Source organism: Gordionus sp. m RMFG-2023, chromosome 1 (assembly GCF_954871325.1).
Source record: "Gordionus sp. m RMFG-2023 chromosome 1, tfGorSpeb1-WG-v2, whole genome shotgun sequence".
Classification (NCBI taxonomy): domain Eukaryota; kingdom Metazoa; phylum Nematomorpha; class Gordioida; order Chordodea; family Parachordodidae; genus Gordionus; species Gordionus sp. m RMFG-2023.
The window spans coordinates 35,637,358-35,655,979 of NC_088775.1; positions in this window are offsets into that span (position 1 = coordinate 35,637,358).

Sequence of the window (18,622 nt, forward strand, 5' to 3'; positions counted from 1 at the left end):
TATGAAAATTAAAAAAAAATAATATTTATCAGATCGACTAATTCCCATTTCATAAAAAAAATTGTTTATAAAAAATAATCAATGAACTAATTGAACAAGTTAATGTAAATATAAAACAAAAGAAAAATTTAACATAGCACCACCGTCATTAAGGCGATAGCATTGTGTTGTATATTTTAATGAAGCTAATAAAACAACATTAAACTTAATTTTCGTTCAATTCTTGACTTACATTTGTGTAGGTGATACGATATTAGCTATATAATGTCATATAAATTTGAAAAAAAATATGTTTTAATATAAACTAAAACTTTTAATAAATTTATTCCTATGCTTTCCGATATTCCTTATTCACTTCGAAAACTCGACTTAAAAGTCAAGGAGATTTACAAACATTCACTATTTTAAAAACTCCTTAATGGAAGTTTGCGATAATTGATGGTAATTATTTTTGTTTTGAAGTTAATGGAATCTACATTTCATAAGAAAAATTAAATTTTAATTAGGATAATTTTTAAAAAAATTATTTTTTATAATCAATTATGGTGGAGGTTGTTTTTTTTAAAGAAAAAACTTGCCAATGATTTTATACCAAATCCATTATGATTTTTAATGCATATTTACATATCGGTTAATTCAAAATTATGTAAATATGGAAAGGTGGTACGTTGAGGACTATGGCACATGATAGAATGAATCGAAAAATAGAGGATCAACATAAGACAAGTTTTTCTTATGATTCGATTACAACAAAGAGAATAAACTGATATATAGTTTTCAATATACTTAAGAAAAAGGCGCTTTAAAACACTTTATTTGAGGCATAGAAATATTAGACCTAGTTTTCACGCCTAAAATCCTTATAGTGCTCGGGGAAAAACTTGAAAAAACTAGTGGAACAAGAGAGCAGGTAAAAAGATCATTTAGTTTTATTAACTGATTCACTTTCGTGGGAAGAATTAGGTAAAAAATTGTAATTTTTTTATATTAATAGTCTAAATATGACAAGAGATAAGAATTTTATTTGGCGAAGCCCAATACCCGAATTTTTAGTTCACAATCATTTCGATTTTCGTAAATTATTTATTTATCCGTTCTGGAGTTTTATTTGTTTATTAAGAACTCAATATAATTAAAATACCTAACTTGCAAATTACCACGAAACAAAATCTAACACTTTAATATGTAGCGCAGCTATTCTATCTATTTTTAGTATAACTTGAGTAAATTAATATATTTTTTATTCAATAGAGTGATGTGCATAGGGTTGCGAAATCTGGGTAAATAATTTTGGAAACATAATGTTAAGAGTAAAAATTTGATTTCAAGTTAATAATTTTTAAAAAAATTCGTTACTTCTTATTTGTCATTTATGATTCACGATTGATTACTAATATAATTTGAGTAACAATATTTCTTTAAATGACTTAGTTTGAGCACGTAAAATATAATTTATCAAGCAAAATTCTATAAATAATAGTGGGTTCGACCTCCGTATCAATGACCTAAAAATTTTCAACGGGTTTAATTTAGGAAAGAAATTCAGACTCAACTTAATAAATTGATATAGCTAAACCAGGAATCCCTTTAAAGCTGCAAATTGCCTACCTCAAATATTTTATTTTCAATCACAATAGATCCTGAGCTAAAAAATAGTTCCTAATGAGATCGGGCGTGCATTTTCCCCAATTTATGAAAAATATGGCGAACATATTAAGGGAAGTTAAAATCAATACCACTTTTGCCTAGCATAAATGAAGATAAAAGTATAAGAACGAGCCTTGGAAAACTTAAAACATAAATCAACCTAATCAATGTATCTCCCACCTTCATCTAACCATACATAGGGGAGACTGGGATTAGGTAAAACCCGGAGCTTGGCAAACCACTTAATCTCATTTTAAAATAAATTACACCAAAAGGTTAAAATTATATGCTAATATATTTTTATTAGTTTACATCTATAGACAAAAAATCTTTTGAAATATTTAATTATTAAAAATTTATTTAAAAAATAAAATTTTCAAAAGATTTTTACATGACTGAATTTTAATTTTTACTAAAATATATAATAATTTATATGTAAATTAAATTTTATAGCAAAGTTTAAACACTCTTCTATAATTTGGGAAGTTTTATGCGTATTTATTATATCTAGATATTATTTCAATCATAATTTGTCAATTTAGAGCTAGCGGGCTAACATACACGTCAATTATGGCAGTTAATAATGAAAAAAATTTCAAAATCTTGAAAAGGCAATTTCATGGCTGTTTTATAAGTGGTATTTAGGATTTATGCTAAGAAATCATAATCTCACCTTAATATCCTTATTTTTTTATGTCCAAGATCTTTATTAAATTAACCAAAATAGTTTCACTTTTTAAATATAATTAGCATCAATTCATAAGTATTATATTTTGAACAATAAAACAATAAAATTATTCTACGTATCGTTATTGGTAAATAAAAATGCATTTCAATTTATTATGGCCTAAAAAAACCAAAGGTTTAGGAAACCCCTTGAAATGGTTTGCCACACCCCGCTATTGGGGCTTGTTGGACAAAATTTCCACTTTTACAAAAAATAAAATTAAAAAATATGATTATATTCTTAAAATTTCTTATAAGGCACTTTTATAGAGTATAGTTTTAGGTATCTAATCATATATTATTTTTTATATTAAAAATTGGTTCAACTAACCCCAGTCTCCCCTACCACCCAATTCTAAAATCCAATATTGAATACCTAATGAGTGTACCTAAAGACCAAGATCTATGCCATTGACTTCGTTTATAACAAAAAATACAAAAGCACACTATCATGAACACATTTTTCAAAAAATAAACCAACTGAGAGCAAAGGAAACAACATATCGGAATCCCCTTTCTATTTCACCTGTGTTGTAGAGGTTATTACTTTCTGATATCAGCTGGCCAATCAGGATACATGAAAATGATAATGGCTTATTTTTCAAAACATATTTCAAACATAAAAATTATGACATCAGGAGATGGAATAACTCTTCGATTGGACACTAGATAGATATAGGTTTTTTATTCATTGAGAGGTCTTTAATCGAAGTTTTTGTTTAGTTGGCTTAACCAACTAAAGATTAAGTCATTTAAATAATGCGAATTATATACTGCTAATGCTATATGAAACAGGGTGCTAATCTTCCTTATTTTTTTATATTTAAAACATTTTCCAAATTCTTGGGATATCACTATAAAAAATGGAATTAGGAGATTTTTCACTCGACAAATTATAAAAAAATAATTTAAAGTTTTAAACATTCCTTAGAGAGAGAATAGAGGGGGGGGGGTAAATTAACGTAGGCCGATATTTAGTAAAACAGACAAATTTCCGAAGTGAAAACAAGAAAATTTGTGGGAGATTCTTTTTTAACAAGTTTTTAGATTTCCTATAAAAAACCCTTTCACGAATAATGCTAGATTCTTATATTTATTGTATTAATTCATATTGAATTTTTATCACCAGGAATCAGATGATTCAGCATTGGTTCACATCATAGGGGCAGCGGGGTTCTCTCCCGCATTGACAAATTTGTATAGGGGCGGTGTACCCGAGGAATTATTATATCTCATACAAAAATGAAACAAAGAGAAAAAAAACACTAATTATTATATTATTTCTATAAAAAATACTTAAATTCTTATATCTTATCTAAAAATAAAATAAATAAAAAAACAGTGATTATTTTATTTCTATATTGCTATGCTCTTTCGTTTCCTCTTCTGGGAGCCCCAAAAAATAGACAAATTATTATATCTTGCCGTTATGTAGTAGAGGATTTAAATAATGAAATACTTTTAGGATTTTATGAAGCATCGGAAACAAATTCTTAACATTTATTTAACATACTCAAAGATATATTATTCTTTCGACATCAAAAAATGCAGCTAAGCTACTGCAAAAATTCGAGATTTTATAGTATTAATGATAGATTTATATCTTTTTGTTCGATATTCTCCTAAACGCCATAAAATGATAGTACAACTTTTTAAAGTCCATTATGCCCTACACACTGGCGTATAGAAATAATATCAATAAAATACTTATCAAAACTCTTGTAGTATTGCCTAGAATTTTATCAGGATTTCTATTTTATACTTATCATTTTGAAAATATAATGAAGAACTTTGGATTTCGGCTTTTAAAATTTCTACCACAAATTTTGTTCTCATTCTAAGGAATAAAAAATTTTCAAAAAGTTTTATTTGGTAAAATAAATATTTTGCTCTTGTAGCAACCACACTATGAATTGCATTTATAATTTCTAATAAAAATTTATTGTTCTTAGGGAAGGTCTCAATTTAAATGCATAGGAATTAAATTTAGAGGACATTTAAAACGATAGGAAAAAAACGCCCTGATTTGTAGAAGGCTCGAATACCATTATTTCGGTCAGTTAATGAATATGATAGACAAATTTATTATAAAATTTTAGATTATACAAATGCATGTATAAAATTTTAGATTATACAATTGCACGTATAAAATATAGTTTCAACAAACCAGTAATGGATCATTTAATATGGATTGCGATTCAAAAATTTTTGGAAATCATGTTTCAATATTATATGGATATGATTTTGAAATGGAGCGTCTGATTCTTCAGAGAAATGTTTCAGGACTACTCATAGTTGAAAATTATACACATATCTTTAGAGGGCGTCATAGCTATACTAAATGAACGAAAGTAAGAAAGAAATTATTTCGTTTTTCTCAGAGTGTGCAAAATTTTAATAAAATGCTATTAACTATCTCTCTGAGTACTTGTTCTGCATAACGACCATTGTCAGGACTAACACGTTTTAAATCCTATTTAGGTTCTATGATGCAACACTTTACTAAATGATATTACAATTTTAGATGTTAATGAAGACAAAGCAAAAGAACTAGATTTTACTGAGATAATATAGATTTTTATAAATAAAAATGAAATAAGAAGAAACACATTTTAAAAATATATTAAATACTATTTAGTCATTTATTGTATAAAAAACTTTAAAGGAAATAAAAAATTAGATTTTTTGGTCTCACTGAAACTCGGGGAAATTTTTAATATTAATATGCGATCGACTAGATAATGGTGGAAATTTTTTGATGTAATAATAATTGAAAGTTTCATTACTCAAAAGTTTTAAGAATTGCATACTTTTTTTCGTTCAATTGGCGTAATTTTAATAAATATACGATCATGTGGATATTGGTGGAAATTTATTTTTGTAAAAATTTTCACAGAAGTTTCGGCTTTGATATTTACCCCTTCCATTTGTCCCTTATTATATCGAATCAGTATGGTTGAGCGTTTATGGAGGGATCTTAAGGAGAGCATCCCCAGAACTGGAAGAAAACTTCCTCATTTATATATATGTAAATATTCTTATTTTCATAATATTTAAAACATGTCAAATTTAAGTAAATTAATTAAATTTTTAAATGATATTAACTTATATAGAACTATTTATGCTTTTCCTTAAAATTATATATATATCTATATTCAGTGGCCCCTACACTTTCTGAGCGAATGAAGCAGAGTACCTTCCTGAAAAGTAACCCCCCCCCCCCCCCCCCTTGAAAAAATGATAATTATTTTATGATCCATAAATTTATAAAATAATTTTTATTGCATCAATTTTTAATATATAAAAATGCAAAAAATATATTCTTTATAAATTTTATTTTAATTAATAATTATGACAAGAAATCTCGGTTAACAACCTAATTTACTAAACATCGACCAAAATTTCCGTCAATATATATTAAATTAAATATTAAGTTAAGGAGGGGGGGGGGTCTTATTATTACTTATAAACCAGAAATCTTTTGATCATGATGGATGTAACAAAACAGTAAAAGAATTAAATAATAAAGAAAATTTTTAAAAAAAATTAAAAAAAAAAAGAAATACCCCCCCCCCCGCCCCCACTCAAATTTACTGAAGCAGTTGCTTCCGACCCCCTCCCCCCCCCCCGTTGTAGGGGCCACTGTCTACATTATCAGTTTATATATTATGTTTATTTAAATAAATTGCTATCTAGTATTTGATTTAATAGTCCTATAACTGTTATGTATATCGTTTTTTATGTAAAGTGTAGAGTCATTTTTATGATAAATTGCAAAGTCATTTTTTGCTTGTGAAGAATATTTTTTTGATTATTATTATTAAAAATAAAAAGGATTTATATAAAAATTGCTATTTTTAGAATAATTATATTATTCAATATATATATATGGTGAATTTTATATCAAATCAACAAAAAAAAGTCGATTTTCAACCCGAACCCCTTCAATTTTTCTTAAATTTTTTATACTGGTAGTATATACTATAACTAAGAAAAAAAATGAAATTTTACCTTCCAACACTGTTTATACGCGATATGGCCGTTTAAAGCGCGGAAAAATGGTACATTTTTATCAAAATGCACCTCATTTATTTTCAAATATCTCGAGAAATAATTATGTTAGAATAGTAATTTAAATTTTATTTTGTAGCTTAATAAAAGTTCTTTAAAATGACATAAAAATAAATATGATGGACATTTTATTAATATCGATAACCGGATGTGTAAAACCGAAAATGGCCATAGAAAAATAAACGTATTTTTTAAAAAATTTTTTTTTTTGTAGATAGATATCACACTGCTTTATATTTGTACAAAATCCTAGACTGGGATGAACATGGGTTTAGGAGTTATCACTCTTTATATGGCTAAAATTGAACAAATTTAACATTAATATCATCATATTTTAATTTAATGAATAGTTATGAAATAATGTTAATTTAAAAATTATGTCTAAATGCTAGGCCCTTACTTTTTTTTATCTTTATAAAAAAAATTTGAGAGGTGGCTGGGATAATGAGCTGTTTAAAACTTTAGTTAAATTTTATCTCGAAATTAAGATTACTTGACAAAATAATTTTAAATATTTTATTTAGCATAAAATAATCTACCAAAATAAAAATTCAACAATAAATTTTCCCCAATATATTCAAAATTAAAAGAAAGGCTTAATATATTATTTGACGAGAATTCTATAGATTATAAAACATTCAAACAATGGATAGCAATTGATCGAACTACCCTCGAAACACTGACAAAATCCGCTTACAAATTTGTAGATTATTTAATTGAATAATTAAACAATATAATTCCTCATTTGATTATAGCTTCACGATAATCATGAATTCGAAACTTTTTAAAATTCAATTTAAATGTTGGTGAATTCTTAGTTATTGCAGACTTTTCAGAAAACTATGCATTTGTTGTGCAGGACCATGCACAAGGATTTAATCAAACCAATAATCAAGCCACTATCAACTTTTTTATAATTTATTATCGTGAAAACAACATAATAAAACATGTCAATTTAGTGATTATATCAGATTATTTAAAGCAAAACGCATGTGCATTTTATCTATTTTAAAAATTGATCGTATTCTTGAAGGAAAGATTTAATAGAGTGGCTAAAATTTATTATTTTTCTGATGAAGCAGTAGCCAATATAAAAATAAAAGATTTCATTAATCTCTACAATCATGAAAATGATTTTGGGATAAAGGCTGAGTGACATTTTTTGAAACCGCACAAGGTAAGAGTCCATGCGACATTTTGGGGGCCGTTACTAAATGGTTAGCAGCTCGAGCAAGCTTGCAACGTCCATATGAACATCACATATTGACAAATCCCGGAAAAAAAATTCTGGAAAATAAACTCCCTGGAAAATAAACCCCCGGAAAATAAACCCCCAGGAAAAAAATTCCCCAAGAATTTTTTTTCATTTATATAGAATTTAGTTAAGACTTAATAATATAGGTATATTTTTATTTGGCCTACTCTCCATAAAAAATGCTTAAATAAGAAAAACTGATGTTTAAATTGGTACTGGGAAAAAATGCCTCAGTAAAATAACTATGTATTGTAAAAAAATTTTTGCTATAGTAAAAATACAATACCATCTTTAAATATGATATTAAATAGACTAAATATGACAAAACTTGGAAATAAGAAATGTTTATTTTATTGGTAAATCATGATTATGTATAAACAAATCTTATAATAATAATTATATGGGTTGACATCGAATATTGAAGGAAATCGCTCTTATAAAATCTGGAAGGCTTCGCACCCCATCACGGTATTCTTCGCAAAGTTTCTTTAGCCGAATCTGGTTGTTAGAACTCTGCAATTATGTTTTCGATGTCCAACTACCTACGCGCCATCTTTCAAGTTTGGTTTCATCGGCAGCCACCTCGCATTTCATTTTTTTAATGAGTACCCAGATTGATGGGTGTTTATTCCCAACCAGATTAGAAAAACGATGATTCCAACGCATTGCTTATTTGTTCGTTCTTCATCTGAGAGAGTGCTCTGATTCACGTTCCAGTTTCTGGAGGAAATCGAGGCTCAATTCGACGTGTTTGGGATTGAGAATTGCTTCTCATGACCTCCCTTGATACTCCATTGACATATTTTTATCGAAATAATCAAGAATATCCTTACCAATGCTCGGAGTAACTGATCTCAGGAATGTCATTGCATTGCCCATATCACCGGAACGAATGCTAAGCCGTCCATCATGCCACAAAAAAAACTTATAGTTTCATCGGTCCTGTATTCGCTTTCCAGACCCAGCTTCTGAATTTTTCTATGTGTACTTTGACACAAATGGTAAAAACATCCTCTAATTACGATGTGATCCCCTAATTGAAAAAATAAATATAAATTATTAAACATATTAAAAAAATTGTTTATTGCCACTCTAATCACATATAATTGTAGAAAATTTTTTGGGGACATGGCAAAATTGCCATCCATATACCACTCTGTCCTATTAGATATTAGATTCAAGGAATCATCTGTTGCGAACATTATTATGCGTTCTTCAGCTTGTGGGCCATTATCAAATAATAAAAATCGTTTTGAGACCTTCAATAACTAGGTCTTCCAAATTCTCAAGATTTGAAGGGTGTTGCATTGCTTTGTAATTCCTTAGAGTTCTTTTTATAGAATCTTCCGATAACGTATGCGACTGAACTCTTTGGTCTAATTTTACAATTTTCTCTGCATAAATTTGAAGAGGTTTTGCCAAAGAGTCTGCACATCGCTTCTTCATGTTAGCAATGGATTTCATTGCTACTAGTCCATCAATATTTGATGGATGATTATGAGCTGTATCAAGAACCGGGTCTTGATTATCGAGTGTTGAAAAAAGTATTGTTCGGCATTTAAAAGAAGAATACTTTGAGCAGCGCCATCTAATCTTGTTTGAGCATTTTTTATGTATGGTATAAGAATAACCTTCAAATATGAGCTTTCCAGGATGAGTAAGATCCATTAAATTTTTTTTATAAAATATAAATTTTATAAATAAAATATTTTTGTAAATTTAATTTTTTTTTTTGTCTTTATATACGGCATAAAGATCCAAATTATTATTGTTTAATTTTATAAATAAATACCAATTATAGCGTTTTTAATTGATAAACAATTTTTATTCTTTTGATTAAAAATACATTTTAAAACATAATGATCATAATACATTTTAATATCTGTTCATTTAACTAGTTGCTGAACAATAATATTTTTAGCAAATTATTAACTTGCAATTGTCTAAATATCAATTATAGCGTTCAATTTTTATTCTTTTGATTAAAAATACATTTTAAAACATAATGATCATAAAACATTTTAATATCTGTTCATTTAACTAGTTGCTGAACAATAATATTTTTAACAAATTATTAACTTGCAATTGTCTAAATACCAATTATAGCGTTTTTAATTTATTAACAATTTTTATTCTTTTGATTAAAAATACATTTTAAAACTTAATGATCATAATACATTTTAATATCTGTTCATTTAACTAGTTGCTGAACAATAATATTTTTAACAAATTATGAATTTGCAATTGTCTAAATACCAATTCAATATAAATTATTGCTAGATTATACTTAAATATGAGAGTGTAAAAATAATCCCAAGGGTTTTTTTTCCTGGGGGTTTTATTTCCTGGGGTTTTTTTCCGGGGGTTTTATTTCCTGGGGTTTTTTTTCCCGGGGGTTTTATTTCCTGGGGGTTTTTTTCCGGGGTTTTTTTTCCTGGGGGTTTATTTTCCGGGGGTTTTTTTCTAGGGGTTTTTTTTCCTATTACCATTGACAACAATAGATTTATTTAACTATGCAAGAAATAATATCTATGGGGATATTTGTGAGCAATAATGAATATATGAACATAGAAAGTCATCTTGAAAGCAGATTTTTGAGAGCAAATAGAATTTCTGGAACACAAAGTTCCAAGCTTTTATTCCCCTAGACGAAAACAAAAGTCATAATTTATTAAAATTCCTTGGATGATTATAATATGTGGTATATTTTAATTATAAATTTTTGATTGTATTATATGTAATGCAAGAGGCAAATAAAGTTATAAATATGTTTAGAATTATTTTGTCAAGTAACTTCGGGACAAAATTTAACTAAAGTGTTAAACAAAGCTCATTATTCCAGCCACTTCTTAAAAATTTTGATATCAATTTTAGCCATATAAAGAGTGATAACTCCTAAACCCATGTTGATCCCAGTCTAGGATTTTGTACATATATAAAACAGTGTGATATCTATCTACAGAAAAAAAATTTGAAAAAAATACCTTTTTTTTCTATGGCCATTTCCGGTTTTACACAACCGGTTATCGATATTACAGTAATAAAATGATTTGTTGTAACACATTTTCATAATAAGAAAAAACATTCTTATATAGTTAAATAACTTTCCATAATTATTGTAAAAAACGTTTTGATATAAATTAAATTTTTTTTAAAATTTTTAAAAATTTTTAAACTTTAAGGAAGACTAACATCAAAGTTATGAATAAAATAGTTTTTTTTTGAACACAAGTTTAAGTGGAAAAATGAGAATTCAAAAAAATTTTTTTAATCATAAAGTTCACTTTAATGAAGACTAACGTCAAAGTTATGAATCGAATATAGTTTTTTTATGTTTTGGACATAAGTTTAAGTGGAAAAATAAGAATTTTAAAAGATATTATTTAATAAAAATTTTCTAAGATTTTTACAATACCTTTTTTAAATTTAAAGAATTATTCCAATATTTTAATTTTACTTTTAGTTATCCAAAGAATGGAAATCAGGATAAGAAATTTGAATAATTTCTTAAATAAACATGAGTGAAAACTCGAATTTAGGGTTTTCAGATAATTCTTATTTGTTTAGAATTTTTTATGATCAATTCAAAACACCAAAATAAAAAAAACCATTTATTATTTATTTATTCTTTGTAAATAAAATATTGCACAATATAAATCAATTACAAATTCAATCATTTAAAGGAATGCATCGAATTCCCTCTTCAATAAACTTTATGGTGTGAGAATAAAAATTTGAAAAATTATATGTAAAATAATTGCCTAAAATACTCGTAACAATTGAAATAACTTCATTTGGATTATTGGGTTTAGGAGAATTTGAATTTTTAATTACTCGAAAAAATTTTCTATCGGATTTAATTACGGCGAATAGGGTGGCAAAAATATGATATTTGGATAATTCTCCCTATAAGTAATGAATTTGATGGTAAAAGTGCGAATAATTCATCCAGGTATGCCTATTTTATGGCAGTAAAAGCCCCATCTATTATTGTGAATTTTTCCAATCCACTTATTCCTATTATGCATAGGTTACCGGAAGTTTTTAAAAATATAAAGTTTTTCTTAAAATTTTCCTTCAAGTTTTTAAAAGTTTTTTTAAAAAAGGATGTATTTTTCTCAACAAGATTTTACAATAATTACGAAAAGTTAAATTGAAGTGTCGGGGCTTCAGTTATGGGTAGAATTGTAGGTGGCACATCTCGATGATTTTTGGTATGCGTCATTTTAGGTTAATAAAAGCAACTACAACAATTAAATTTTAAATTTTATTTAATTTTAAAATCAAAAAAAAATATAAAAAAATAAGAATTATCTGAAAACCCTAAATTCGAATTTTCTTTCACTTATGTTTATTAAAAGATTATTAAATATCTTATCCTGATTTCTATTCTTTAGACAACTAAAATAACATTAATATATTGTAATAATACTTTAAATTTAAAAAAATTTACAATGCATTTTAAAAAAAAATTATTCTAAAAATCTTAGAAAATTTTTATTCTCATTTTCCCACTTAAACTTGGGTCCAAAACATAAAAAAATTATTCGATTCATAACTTTGACGTTAATCTTCATTAAAGTTTAAAAACTCTTATTATTAAAAAAATTAAAAAAAAATTATATCAAAAATTTTTTAAAATTTTATCAAAATGTTTATACAATAATTATGGAAAGTTATTTAACTATATAAGAATGTTTTTTCACATTATGTAACTGTAATCAAATGTCTATCATATTTGTTTTTATGTCATTTTAAAGAATTTTATTAAGCTACAAAATAAAATTTAAATTATTTTTCTAACTTAATTATTTCTCGAGATATTTGAAAATATTCTGCGCTTTAAACGGCCATATCTTAGCGGGTAAACAGTGTTGGAAGGTAAAATTTCATTTTTTTCTTAGTTATAGTATATACTACCAGTATAGAAAATTTAAGAAAAATCGAAGGGGTCGGGTTGAAACCTTGGTTGATTTGATATGGAATTCACCATAATATAGATAAAAAACTAAATAAAGGACAGTTGTCATTTTTCCAGATTTTATTCATCATTTGATTATTGTTGTCTATTTTTTTAGAAATTTATTTTTTTGGTTTCGTTCAAAAGAGAAAAAAATTATATTTTGTTCAAAAGAAAAGAAGAAAGAAAAAATTATTACAAGTAAGAAAAAAATTATATATTTAATTTGAAAAATAAGAAAGTATTGTAAAAGGCGTTAAGCTTAAAAGTGCAGTAAGAGAAAAAGGAAAAAAAAGAATAGATTATAAGTTAGAAACTAACTTAATAGCATCCAATATAGCACATGCCTTTTTAAAATTTTTAAATAATATACTCTATTTATAATGTAAAATTAAAGAATTGTGAAAATTTTCAAAAAAAAAATTATAGTCGTAACTTAATGGCATTTAATATAGCACACATCTTTTCCAGTTTTAATGTAACAAGGAAAAAATATAAAATTCTTAAAACTTTTGAGTAATATGAAACTTTGAATTATCACATCAAAAAATTTCCACCCATTATCCATCATATTTATTATTTTTAAATAAAAAAAATGTTTAAAAATAAATAAATAAAAAATTAAAAAAAAAAGAATATTAAAAATTTCCCCGTGTTTCAGTGAGTTACCGATTTTTTATATAAAATTAAAATTACAAGCTATTATTTTTTACAATTAATTAAAACCTGATTCTTTTTTTTTGAGTTTTGAAGATATCTTTAAAAAAATTTCAGCTTCCATGGACATTTTTATAAGTCGCCGCCGCCTCTATGATTGAGTAATTTAAATGATCAAAATATATTATTTAATATTTTAATTTTTTTGCTCAATTCAATTTTACAACGCATAGGAATTTCTTCATTAAAATTTGAATATTTCCATTTATTTTATCGGCCTTTGACCAGAGTTTTTCTTCAACTATGAAATATCAGAACCTATTTTAAAATTATTATTATATGGAATAACATGGATTCATTCTCGATAACTTGTCTTCCGAGTTACATGGAAACTGCTAGCTAATTTATTTTATACATTGACTATGTTGATGTACTTGTATTACTGAATAATTTAAGAAGTATTTTATATTATTTTTATTATTGTGATGTTAATTTTAAAGTGAGCTCAGGAACTTATTATTTGAGGATTTTTATATTAGATAAGAATTAGAGATCTGCAAATGCCAGGGTCTCCTTAAAAAAAATAAATTCGGGCCGGTGTAGGATTGTGAAATCAATACCCATTGTAGCTTCAATACCGTATTGATATTATCATTGTTGATTCAATATCGTAGTGATATTTGGTATTATTGAATAAATACCGTATTGATTTTTAAGTGATGTTTTAATCACTTCAAATACGGCCATTAAAATTGTAAAATATTTATTATTATATATTTTTTCATCGCTTCAAAAATATTGGCGGCCATTTTCGATTTGTAAAAATATTTAAAATAGTTAAATATATTTAAATGATTATAAAAATGTTTTTATATTCTTTTATATAATTTTTTCAGGGAATTATTTATTTTACAATTCTTGATATCCTATAATTTTTATTTGTTTACTCATCTATATGTGTTGATTCAAAGTTTTATAATTGATATTATAAATTTAAACAAATTAAATGTACCTTATTGATTGAATGAGAATATATAGATGTGCTAATCTATAATTGTCTATTCATCTATAAATGTCGATTCAAGAATCTGTAAATTATATTTCAGATTATTCGTAAAAGTTGACGTTAGATCATAAATTATCAATACGGTATTGATTTTACAATGCAGATCACTAATTAGAATATCATTCAAAACTTATTGTTAATTGCATAATAAGTTTTTGAAAAAAATATTAAGTTTTTAGAGAGATAACACGTTTGTTTTATCGTTTTATTATTAAAAAAAACAAATAACCCGAAAGATACCAATTCTAAATTTATCATTGAAAATGTTGGCTCAAAAATTTTCCCCACTCTGTTGATCTAGTCAAAGGTTATAAAAAAAATATTAAAATTTTCTATATTAATAAATTCGAGCTGAGCCGGGCGGACAAATAGTTTAATTTTGAATCGAGATTTTCGGGACAAACAAAACAAAAAATTTTGTTCGGTATCGGACCGGACTAATTTTTTAAAAAATTTTTGGACCGGTGTAGTATTGTAAAAACAATACCATCTAAATTCAATACGGTATTGATTCTATAATATTATAAAATCAATACCGTATTGATAATTTATGACCGAACCTCAACTTTAAGAATAAAACCTAAAATTTATGAATGAAATCGGTACATTTAAATTTATAATTATATTTATATCAAGCAATAACAATTAAATATCAAAATAGGAGAATATAAGTAACAGAAAAATATCATTTGCTGCTAATACTTAGTGACAGAAAATATCCTTTCTTTACTGCTTTAAAATACCACAAATTTTTTAATGATGGTACACTTAAATTTATAATTATAATTTTTTATCAAGCAAGTACAGATAAATGTCAAAAATATTCTTTATTGCTAATACTTATAACAGGAAAATATTCTTCTTTATTGCTAAAATATCACAAAATTTTTAATGAATCAAATTGGTACATTTATATTTATAATTATATCAATTGCTGCCAATACTTGCTTTAAAATATCACCTAATTTTTAATGAATCAAATTGGTACATTTAATTTATAATTATATTTATATCAAGCAATAACAATTAAATATCAAACAATAAGAGAATATAAGTAACAGAAAAATATCATTTGCTGCTAATACTTAGTGACAGAAAATATCCTTCCTTTACTGCTTTAAAATATCACAATTTTTTAATGATCAAATTGGTACATTTAAATTTATAATTATAATTTTATATCAAGCAGGAACAGATAAATATCAAAAATATCCTTTATTGCTAAAACTTATAACAGGAAAATATTCTACTGCTCACAAAATTTTTAATGAATCAAATTGGTACATTTAGATTTATATTTATAAATTTTATCAAGCAATAGTAGATAAATTTCAAACAATAATAGAATATCTAGTAACAGGAAAATATCCTTTACTCCTTAAAAATGATCCAGGTAAAAAAAGTAATTTTAGATGTACGGAAAACAATTTTATTGTTAAAGAAGATATTTATAGAAAAATAAAGAATAAAGAAGGTAAATGTGATCACAAAATAATAATTTCTATTTATTTATTAGCTTTAGTAATAATGGATGAAGCAGAGAAACAAAGGGTAATATCTATTATTCACCAAGGATCAGATATATCCCTAGAATCTAAAGCTATTGGTGCCCATCTAGGCATTAATAAAACTCAACTTAAACTCTCTGAAAGGTATTTATTATGGTGTTAATTTGTTTATTTTGTGTTTATAGATATTGGTGGACAAAATTATTTCAAGACACTATTGATTTTATAAAATCATGTGATAGATGTCAGAAGGCCAATACAAGATTTTCTAAAATTTCTTCTACTTTGAATCCAATAGATGTACCACCTCTTCCATGGGCTCAAATAGGAATTGATCTTTGCAGCCTGCCCACTTCAGAAGAAGGCTACACATGTATTGCAGTTGCTTCTGATTATTTCACAAAATGGGTTGAGGCAGAACCTATGAGATCAAAGACAGCTGAAGAGACTTGTAAATTTATTTATGGTCGGATTTGCCGCCATGGCAGCGCAACTGTAAATCAAATTATATAAATATATATCGGTTAAAAAATGTGCATTTATGATAATTTATAAACTTTTGATTTTATAAAATATAGATACAAATCAATGATCAAGAGAGTTTGTGAATGAAATAGCCACGAGATTACATAAAATGACAGGAACGGAGCAACGCATTTGCAGTGCATATCATCCTCAAGCTAATGGGTTGACAGAAAGGAATAATCGTACTATTCAAAACTTAAGGTTTTGAGTGATGATCAAACACTATGGCCTAGGGTTCTTCCGGGGGTATTATTTGAAATGCAAACCAGTGTCCACAAATCTACAGGATTCACCCCATTTTATATGATGTATGGTCGGAACGCAAAGCTGCCATCAGAAATTCGAAAATTGAGCCAGATATTGTTAAGGAAATCAATAATAATATTGAGAATGACTTTGAAGAGAGTGAATTATTAGAAAGAATAATGCGCCTATCAGTCGTATGGAAAAGGGCAAAAGAAAATATACTTGTTGCCCAAGATAGACAAAAAAGGGATTATCAAAAAAGGCAAAAGGATATAATCCCTTATGAGTCGGGCAACAGGTCCTGATCTGGAACTCACGACGTGCGGATAGAAAGGGTGGAAAAATGTCCGAATCGCTGCTTGAGCAAAGAGATCACAGGCAGCGAGGATCACCATGCAATTATAAGGGGATCTATAATCTCTTATATGATGCTGTTGGAATAATGATTTTACTGATTTTATGGAAAAGGATTTAATAAAACATTTGGTTGATACAAAAAAACATCAACTTGGAACGTGGGCGTATGAATTAGATATCGTAGCATCTGCTACGTTTTTCCAGAAGCCAATTATTATTTATTGTAAAAATGGAAATGAAATATATTACATATTCTGCATTATCAAAAATGGACTGTATAAAAATTTTTAATTTAAATATATATTTGATAAATGCATCTTCAGATCATTTTAATCGTATTATAGTGTAATATACACTCAATTTTTTGTGATAATTATGTTTCCTATTTTGGGATATATTTTCTTTTTATAATATTTTTCTTGTTTTTTAGAAATAAAATTATGTATATCCTTTTTATTTAAATAATATTAAGAAATCAGCCAGTTTTAATATTATTGCAATAAAATATATATATATATACAAACAAAAATAGTTGTTTCAGTTTAAAAGAATAATTTAAACATTAAGATTTGATTTTAAACTTAATTTTACATCTGTATAAAAAATTTTGTATTCCATAAATATAAGTGTTAAATTTTAATCAGCTAAAAATATAATTATATATACATCTAATAAATAAAATGACGATTTTAAGAGGCCAAGAGGACATGATTAATCAGAGTGATAGATAGTGATTGAGATGCTTATAATAGAAAACCTTATTTGTTTGTGATTTGCTTACTTTTGTCTATTAAAATTTTAAGGCTTGAGATTCCAATAATACGATGTATGAAAAAATTTGTATGCATTTTATTTATTTAAAATTTTCTGCAATAATTATATATACATCTAATAAATAAAATGACGATTTTAAGAAGCCAAGAGGAAATGATTAATCAGAGTGAGTGATTGAGATCCTTTGACGTAATAGAAACCCATATTTGTTTGTGATTAGCTTACTTTTGTCTATTAAAATTTTAAGGCTTGAGATTAATATGATGTATGAAGAAAACTTGTATATATTAAACAAATAAAATTTATATAGGTAATTAAGAATTGTAAAATAAATAAACTCCCTTAAAAAATTATATAAAAGAATAGAAAATCATTTATATAATCATTTAAATCTATTTTAAATAAATTTTTACAAATCGAAAATGACCGCCAATATTTTTGAAGCGATGAAAAATATATATAGTAAAAAATATATTATCATTTTAATGGCCGCCATTATATTTGAAGCGATGAAGAATATATATAATAAAAAATATTTTATAATTTTAATGGCCGCCAATATATTTGAAGCGATGAATAAACATATAATAATAAATATTTTAAAATTTTAATGGCCCCCAATATATTTGAAACGATGAAAAATATATAATGAATAGATATTTTACAATTTTAATGGCCGCCGATATATTTGAAGCGATGAAAACATCTCTTAAAAATCAATACGGTATTGATTCTACAATTCTAAAATATCACTACGGTATTGAATCTACAATGATAATATCAATACGGTATTGAAACTACAATGGGTATTGATTTCACAATCCTACACC